This window comes from Sceloporus undulatus, chromosome 6 (genome assembly GCF_019175285.1).
Source record: "Sceloporus undulatus isolate JIND9_A2432 ecotype Alabama chromosome 6, SceUnd_v1.1, whole genome shotgun sequence".
NCBI classification, from domain to species: domain Eukaryota; kingdom Metazoa; phylum Chordata; class Lepidosauria; order Squamata; family Phrynosomatidae; genus Sceloporus; species Sceloporus undulatus.
The window spans coordinates 58,760,538-58,770,347 of NC_056527.1; positions in this window are offsets into that span (position 1 = coordinate 58,760,538).

Genomic DNA, 9,810 nt, shown 5'->3' on the forward strand with positions numbered 1-9,810 from the left:
CTGTACTAAGCCAGACTATGCAGAATTGCAGCCTTTGCATACATATGTCAATACACAGAGAAAAAGGGCACTCATTTTATACAAAGACATTAGGCATACAAATTGGGGGAGAAAAACAATATTTTTAGTCTTGGTCTCATACAAGAGGTGAGATCTCATGAGAGTGTCCCTGACAGGCTGTCTCACCATGCTGGGACAGTGTATCTCAACTGAAATCTCAGTAACGTAAAGGTTTTAGAGGTAGATATATAACTCTCAAATGAAATATTTGTCATAACTGCTTGGGAGGCATGTCATTAATTAATGTTGCACTTAATAGTGCAAAAAACTTCCTTGAAATCTTCAGAGGGCTACATTTCTCATTCAGTTTCCTTCTGGTGACTGCTGAGAAATCAATAGCCTTGCCACCTCTTTAGTGCCTCTGCCTCTCCCAGGTGTGCAGATGCAAGACATTTTATCAAACGGCTGTTGCAAATACCTCCAGAAGAGGCTGCATCCAGGACTGACATACCTAGCACTTTTCAAGAACAAAATCAACCTTGACCTCCTTCTGCAGATGTTGTCAACACTTCTTTCTTGCCTGTTAAGGCCACAAAATCAATCAAATATGATATTGTAAAAATCTTCTATTTTTCTTTAAAATAACAACCCATTCTCTATTCTATTTGCTTGTGTTCCCTCTCATTTCTGTATAAGTGTTCCAACTGCCACATGGCTTATTTTGCTACATCTGGTGAGTAGGTGGTGTTAATGCTCTCTAGAATATTTGGGACAGGGGCATCAGATTTTGCATGCTGTCTGATTTCTCTCTACTTCTCTCCGTATAAAAGCCTTTATTACTGTCAAGGTCAGGTGGGGTGTGTGTGTGTGTGTGAAGTTGTTGTTCTAGCATGCCTTCAAGTTGTTTGCAAGCAACCCTAAGGTGAATTTATTAGAGAATTTTCTTCGCAAGATTTGTTCAGAAGTAGTTTGTCATTACCTTCCTCTGAGGCTGAGAGAATGTAACTTGCCCAAGGCCACCCATTAGGTATCCATACCTGATCTCCAGAGTCATAGTCTAATGCTATACTAGTTGTACCCAGCTCTAAATGTGAAAGCTTTATATAATTTCCCCAGTGATTTTGCCCCTTTAGGTTCAGATGAAGCTTGATGTATAAAAAACAGAAATGAACTACTCTGTTCACCAAGTAAGTAGGCCGAGCCCCTATTATATCATGCCTGGTCAGATTAGGTACTTCTTACTGTTGACCAGTCACTAGTGCTGATATTGATCCTATATTCTTCTCTGCCTTAAGAGGGCTTAGAATCCTATGTAGCAACAGTCTCTACACACTAGTAGGCATCAGCGAAAATTTCATATTGGTTTACTTTCATAAGAATCTACCAAGATTCACAAATGTGATCATATCTGAGTTGGAAAAAAATTGGGATTTTATAAGGAACCACAGCCTCAAACATAGGAGAATTAAAAATTGAGAAATACTTCCAATCAGGCACAAGATTTTGACTTTCAATCCCTATATATTCAGCCATGTATCTGGTGTTGAATTAATGTTTCCACTTCTCCCCCCCCCCCCCCGTGACACACCTTATATGTCAAGTCTAACCTGTTTCCATAGTTTTCACATGACCATCATAACCCACTGCCATATGGGTAAAAGACGACTAGGAGTGGTGTCAAAATCATGATGGCCACAGGCTGAAAAAGGGCATGTCAAAAATTGTATATGAAATCACTATGGCAACCTTAGGGCCACCTAAGTAACTTCGATTCCATCTGAGGAATCACAGCACAGGAAGGAAAATGTAATTTCCATGGTCACATGCCTAACAGTTTGGAAGGCAAATGGAACCACCTGAAAATAAGATAAGAGGATTCTTGACCCACACAAAACTGTCTAGCTACAGATATATATATATATATATATATATATACACATATATACACACACACACACACACACACACACACTACAATACAATACAGTGGACCCTTGTTATACACTGGGGTTTGGTTCCAAAATCCCCCATGTATAACAAAATCCGTGTATGCTCAAGTCCCATTAAATATAATGACATAACAAAATGGTGTCCCTTATAAAAAATGGAAAATCAAGGTTTGATATTTGAAATGTATACTATTTTTGAACATTTTCAAACTGTGTATGCTTGAATCTGTGTATTAAAAAATCCGTGCATAAGAAGGCTGACTGTATATATAACTTGTTGTTACTCTTTGCCTTCAAGTTGACCCACACTTATGACCATCTTGCCATGGGGTTTTCATGGTCAGATTTATTCAGAGGAGATTTGCCATCCCAATGGGTCTCTATCACTGAGTTGTAATTTGAACCATGATCTCCTAGAGTCCTAGCCCAGCACTCAAACAACTACACCACACTGGGTCATTGTATATAAATACATCACTAAAAATAAAGAATAATATGTTTTTATATTTTATATATTTTATATTCAGCCAAAGGCTGAAGTAAGCCTGTTCTCATTACTTATGCAATGTTGAGGGCATTTTACCCTCTACATATTGACAATGTCGGGGGTGGGGGGGAGAAAAACGTAGAAGGTCTATTTGATCCTCTGACCAAATAGGCCAATCATCCTCTAGGTAGTATTAATGTTGGAAGGTGTCACTGATGGCTGGCAAAAATCTGCTCTGGGTTTGAGAAGAAACTATCCAAGATGTGGAACCTTGGTCCAAAACACACTGCAGAAACAATCCAGCTTGGGACTGATTTAACTACCCTGGCTCAGTGCTAGGGGATTTTGGGAATTATAGTTTATTATAGCATCAGAGCTCTCTGACAGAGAATGCTAAATGGCTCACAAAACTACCATTCCCAGAATTCCCTTGCATTGAGCCAGGGCAGTTAAAGCAGTCTCAAACTGGATTATTTCTGCAGTGTGTTTTGAACCCTTGTCACCAGCAGTTCAGCACTTCAAATAGTTCCTTTAAAATTCAGGCTACAATTTGAAGTGTGTTCACCACAGTGATGACACAGAAACCACCATCTCCCCAGTGATGCCATGAGATTAAATCTCTCCCCACCCTGCATTAAACTGAAAGTTTCCAGAAGGCCAAAATATAAAGAACGCCTTGTCATTTCCTTTCTCTCCAGATCTCCTTCTCAGGTGAGCTATGGGGCAAAAATGCACTAAAACCAGCATTGGCAACCAGCCTAGGACTTGAGCCTTTGAAAACTTAATGACATGTCAAAGGGAGCATTTCAGGAGGTTGTGAAATGGAGAAAAAAAAAAAAAAGATGTCCCTCGTTCTGAGAACTTAATTCCTCTCATGGACCCAGAAAAGTGCCCCAAGGCTGTCCTAGGCTGGTTGAAGCCTTTTAGAGTAGATGTGGGCAACTGTAAAGGACCTGTGGGTCACACAGAGACTACCTATTGTGACCTGCACACAGTTTTCAACCTGTTACACACTGGGAGATACATGATGACATTTTATTGCTGTCCCCCTTTGTTTCCAACAATAAGGAAACTGAAAATGTTTTAGGAGGGTGTAATGGGTTGAAATCTATGCCTTCTGCTATAGTAACTTATGAGCCGAGCTACAATGATTAATATTGTACCTCATCCCTTACTCTGTATAAGCAACAAGGTTAAGAATGCAGGTGACTTGGATGAACAGAATAATAAATATCAATGCCTGTATCCACTGAATACAAGAATGCAGTGTTTGTCTCCAGGGACACCCTGCTTTTCCTTCCTGCTGCCATACCTTGTAAAAGAGGATCTTCATCAGATCTAGTATGACAGTGTATATCTTTCCCCTGAGCCTCCTTCGAGACTCCTTCAGGGCTTTGGTCATTTTAATACCCACGAGAGACTCTAAGCCTGACAATGCTTTAACTGGATACAATGCCTATGGAAATGAGCTGGGATGCAGCAGCATGTGCTCTGAAAATGGGTTTAAATTCTGTCATTATCACATTTTAACATTACTTTGGGACCATGCATTTTAATTACTCCCTAGAGACTAAGAGTTGCCTTACTGCCAACTTGTCTGAGGCTATTTATGAAATCAGATTGTTCCACCTGTATTTTGATGAGTGACATGATTTGGATTGCAAACTTAGCAGGCTAAAAATAAGTTTTTTGAGTTTCCAAAGTCCGTGGGAGCTAAGAGCTCAGCATGAACCTTATCAGCATTACAAGTGACTGGGCTCACAATGTGGACTATTTGACAACTGATGGTCTTCCTTAAATATGTGTAATTCCATGTTTACACAGCCTCAAACCACCATTTATCACCCCTTCTCATTGTGTGAAACAGGTATGCATCTGTGTGACACAAGATATAAAGCTCTCCATGTGTCCCCCCCCCCATGTGTTCACTAAAGGCATGGAGAGGGCAGTAGGAATAAGCATGTTGGGCTTGCCACATTCTGTATGAGGGGCTAGTTATGTGTGAAACGAGAGTCACCATAATCAATAGACCATAAGAAATGCCTGCTACATGACATGCAAGGACTTATCTACAAGTCCAGCATTCTATTTGCACAGTTGCCAGCCAGATGAAGACTACAATGCTAAATTCATGTTCAGGTCCCCCAGCAACATATGCAGGAGCAGACGATTCCTCCCCTGGCCAGATGTTTTAATCCATTCCATGGCTAAAGCACTGGCTGGACCTTCTGGCTGGTAAGTCTGGATATGGTGAAGATGATACAGTCAAGGTACCAGCTAGCTTCACTGTGAATCCAATGTGCACTGAAGTTAGGTTTCTAATCAAGGCACTAGATGGAGAACCACTGCTCAGCACTTCACTTGGTCCAGCTGCTTATCTCCCCACTTCGGAGAGGATACACTCAAGGAAATCCATGTCACTGTCTCCATTTAGTAGACTCCAGACGTCTCCAGGCAGCAGGACTAGAGTGTGGAGCACAGGGAGAACTTTCTGTCTCAGGGTAAAGGCTTTTCTTGGCAATTGCCCTCTAGCTATTGTTCTAACTTCTGACAATATCGATCATTTCAAGAAGAGCAACTATTCCTATAAATTTCTGCAAATTTGGGCAAATGGGGGGGGGGTTTCCTTTTTAAAAATATAAATCAAAATATATAGTCACATAACACAAACACCTTTGAAATTATTTAATAACTGGTAGGAAAAGTTCCTTCATAAAGGACTACTGTGCCTGTGAATTTCATCTACTTCTGATAAACAGGAGGAAAGAGTTGTCTGTTGATTTTAAGTGACTGGCAATGGAGATCTGTAGTTTTGTATTCATACTGAGGTTTGGATCTGCAAATGAGTTGAATTGGACAGCATCTGGGTATGACCTCAAATTGGGGTCAAAGTGAATCTCGGGTTCACTCAAGGTGTAGATATTGCTGGGGGCAAAATGATGACCTTTCCCCCCCAGATAAAACCATGAAGATTGTTCAAACCTAGAACACTTAGATTTGCTATGTTTGCATTCTCTATGTAACTTTGTCTCTAATTTTTTAGATATCTAAAGTGTGTTACTAAATGTGCAGCTGGGGTTTTGTTACTGCAATGCTAGAAATTTTGGGACTGCAGGAAAATACATTTGTGGGGCAAAATTATTATTTGGGGTGGCAATGCCCTCATTGCCCTCTTCCCCAAGCTACACCGTTATGGTCACTTCAAAAATCTGTTTATTTCTAACAATTTTGCATTCAAGTTTCACCATGGAAGGTAGAAGTATTTTGATAATACAGATATGCCACAGTTAACATGGTATAGATGTGTCTCTAGGCTTTACTTCTTTAACAGAAAATTTGGTACCAGAGAGAGAAGTATTGTGGAAAGAATAGGGATAGTTGCTGAAACAAGTTGAATTGCCTTTCTTTTTTGCAGTGAAGGAAACAACAGGGATAGTTTCCTTCACTGCAAAAAAGAAGGGCTATTCAACTTATTTCAGCAAATGTTTTATCCAAAACTAGCAACACAGAAAATAAAACAACCAGGTCAGGTAATTCTAGCATAAGTAGACAAAAACGTTTAGAAGCATTTAGAGACTACTTGAAAGTTTCTCCCAAACTGAAACCAAGAATATTTTTTTCCTTTCACCAACTCCACTTTCCTTATGATTTTCATTTTGGTGGCCAGACTTATAGATTTTTTTTAACATGCTGGAGGTAGTTAGTGAGACAGGTTGATCCACACACCTCTTTCCAACTCTACGATTCTATAATTCTATGATTCTTTTCCTCTCTTTTGTTGTTCACACATGAGCAGTAAAATGATTCTGGAAACAGCTGTAGTTTAACTTGCCTGAGGCAGGCAGGCAATAGTTGGATGGCTAGAGCAGAACCTCATTCCTTCCCTGTGCAAGTGTTACTGCATTGTTTATTGGAGATACCTGTTAGCGTTTCTCCAGCTCATGCTTCTAAAACAATCTCAACTAGACAGAAGACACGAAGGCTGGACAAACATAAAGACTTAATAAAAAGGAGCTTCTTTGCCAAAGACTTTGGTAAATGAGGTATGCCTGTACTGGTAAAATTTCTCAGAATGGTGTCGTCACATACTGTTCCTAAATTCAGATGAGTTTTGGAACTGCAGCTGTCAGAAAGAAGTGACAGTTTGTGAAAAATGTGGATATGACACCCACATTCTTCCTTGTCTGTAAAAAAACAGTTTACAAAACAGCATAAATTACTCTTTTGCATCTTGTATGCTTGAACTAGATTTTCCTGCAAGGTTTCATCTTGGTTTAGGTTTTATTTTTGCAGATAGCCTTCTGTTACATGTACGGACGTATGCACATATGTGATATGTCACACTAATCTTGACATTCCTAACCTTGCAACCTTTGCAGGACCAATATGCCACCATTCAGGAATGGTCTCCATGGAGCTAATCAGCCTTTAAATGTGATGCTTTCCTGCATTCCTGCAAGAGCCCTGGGATGAACTATTGATTGGAAAACAAATGTCATGATGTGCTATTATAAGACAGAACAATTAAACTCTTATACCAAAAAGGCAGCAAAGAAAACCCACCATAGTTAAGTATGTATTAAGCATGCTAGGTAGAACTAGAGCAGTTAACTTATCAAAATATTTAATTATGGTACAACTATAAGCCCCCAAAGTAGTTAGTTACATGTAACTATAATTTCAAAGCAACTTTGCCTTTCTATTTCGCATAAGTACTTAATATAGATACTTCATAGTTACATTTTAAAAATCTGTATATTAAAAGGCATGGTGTATGAATGTTTTTTGCCTTCAAGTTGTTTCCAGCTTATGACCCTAAGGTGATCAGATGATGTGAGGAACCTCCAAACAGAGACAGGTTATCAGACAAACAGCAAAGAGTCCTTGGTCTAAAAAGACAGAGTAGGGATACATATCTGTTTGACTGAAAGACTTGAAACCATTGAGGTACAATAGCTTTTACCTGTTTGGATATTGATTTTTGTTTTGTTTTACAGTACAACCTGAAAGTTACTATGGGCCTGAACAGACAGGCCAAAATAAAGCTGCTTTAGTTCACTTTGGAGGTATTCTGTTTAAATGACACACACATCTTAAGAAGCCAGAAGTTGTGCCAAAGCTGCGCTCCAGTTGTTTGGACTGGAGCATGGCTTTGGCGCGGCTTCTGGCCTGTTAGGACGCATGCATCATTTAAACAGCGTACCTTCAAAGTGAACTGAAGCAGCTTTATTTTGGCCTGTCTGTTTAGGCCCTATGTGTGGGATGGGAAAGTGTGTCACTTTCATCATGCCCTGCATTTGATCTTTTAAAATCTTAAATACTTTCCGTCCTGGATATAACAAAATGTGTGAATTTTAGGCAGGTGGGGATGGGGACTTAAAAACAAACTGAAACAAATTTCTCTGCAGTGTGTACCAAACAAATTCAATACTATTGCCAGCATGGAGAAAACCATGTTGGTTTACAATATATCTATTAAAAATTATGTAGTAATGTATTTGGTAGTAATCCCATTTCAGCATCATGGACATGATTAAAAACACAGGTAGAATCCTCTCCAGAACTCAGTTTTAGTGGCTGCAGCTCGCATTCCATGAGTGGAGAGGGAGAGGTGTCAGAGAGGTATCTGGGTATCTCTCATAGCCAGATGCAGAAAAATCACCTCATCTGATGTTATTCTGGACTTCTGGAAGACTTCTGGAACTCATGGCAGATGATGCCTCTATCTACCTCTGGCTGTAGGAGCATAGCCAGATGCTTCCCTAATCCCTCCCACTTTCCATCAGCGACTAAATAACTGAGGAGTGGGGGATGCATCAGTAAAAACTGGATTTTGGTTATTGTACAAAATTGGTAGAAAATTCCGACATCCACAAGGACCACTACCACCTCCAAAAAAGACTGAAGTTGGTTTAAGTCTAACTTGCACCACTGTAATTCACTAACTAGTGTTTCAAACCCAAACTTTAAGACTTAAGGTCCTCAAATTCCTCTGACTGGCTGTACTAATCTGTCACTTTTGCTTCTCCACCCCCCCCCCCCCCCCATATTTTACGCTCACCCTTTATATCCCTAGAAAAGAACTAGACAGGAGAGATAAAATAGGAATTTGTGAATTCTGAAAAATTATCTACAAAAATCAACTGAAAAGAAATGTCTACTTTTCCCTACTGTGAGCTTTCTTCTGTAATTGGGACTGTGGTAAAGGATTTATCTAACAATACTGTTTGGGAATAGAGAATTGATATGTTCCAGATGGGCCATCTGCTCTTTACTACATTGTAGAAAAAGATGTTCCCAGATTTGTTAAGATGTCTTCTGCAGTTACTGTAGCTACATCATAAGAAAACAGCTGCTTCTCTTCCCTCGGTTTGGGAAGCTAGAGAACATTGCTAAAACTCTCTAAATCACAACAGGGATTTTGGATTGTCAAGACTTTCAGGGATAATGCATCATTGGCCAATTAGATTTTTAAAGAAGAATAGAGGTTGTTGGCTGAGTGGGCTTGTCTGTGTTTTCCTGCTGTGGCCTGCTCTAATTTGTCTTCCGCCTGAAGTGAAGTGCCCACTTGGTTGATTCGGAACATTTCAAGCTAATCAATTATCCCTTTTCTGTACTGGTCATTCAAAAGGAGGAAATGGGTGTTCTCAAGTGCTTTCATGTGTTATTCACAATAACAATTCTTCTAATCTAAAGGGTACACAGGGGAGGTGCCTCCCAAGATCTCACATGGACAACGTCAAACCTCACAACAATTCTCTGAGATTGCTCAGACTGAGTGAGAAATTAGTTCTAGAATTAGCTTCACAAATGAGCAGCAGTTTGAAATGGATGCAGGACCAGCCAAGTCACTTTGCAGCCTGGGATAAAAGATAATATGGCCCTGCTCTATTCTGTTTGCAGAAGATGATTCAATTGCATGCAGGATTTTATGCTAGTATAGCAATAGCAGCTACTTTTTTATACCTCTTCATACTGAACTAAGCACTCTCTAAGCGGTTTACAACATGTAAGCTTATTGCTGCCAACAAGCTGGGTACTCATTTTAGCAACCTCGGAAGGATGTTAGGCTAAGTCGACCCTTGAGCTCCTGGCTGGAATCAAACTCACAACCTTGTGTCTGTGAGTGAGTGGCTGCTGTACTGGCATTTAACCACTGGACCACCAGGTGATGGGTACCTGAGAGCAACAGACTAGCTTAGGATCCATGACCTACTGTTACACTGAAATCTCTCCTCCAATTTGTCCCTGTGAAAGAATGTTCTGTGTTTTTATCCCTTTCTTATTCTCAGAGTTATTTAATACTGCTTTTGAATTTATTTTGGTGGCAAAATAAGTTTGAGTTTATTTTAGCACTGTGAGGTAGTCAACCAT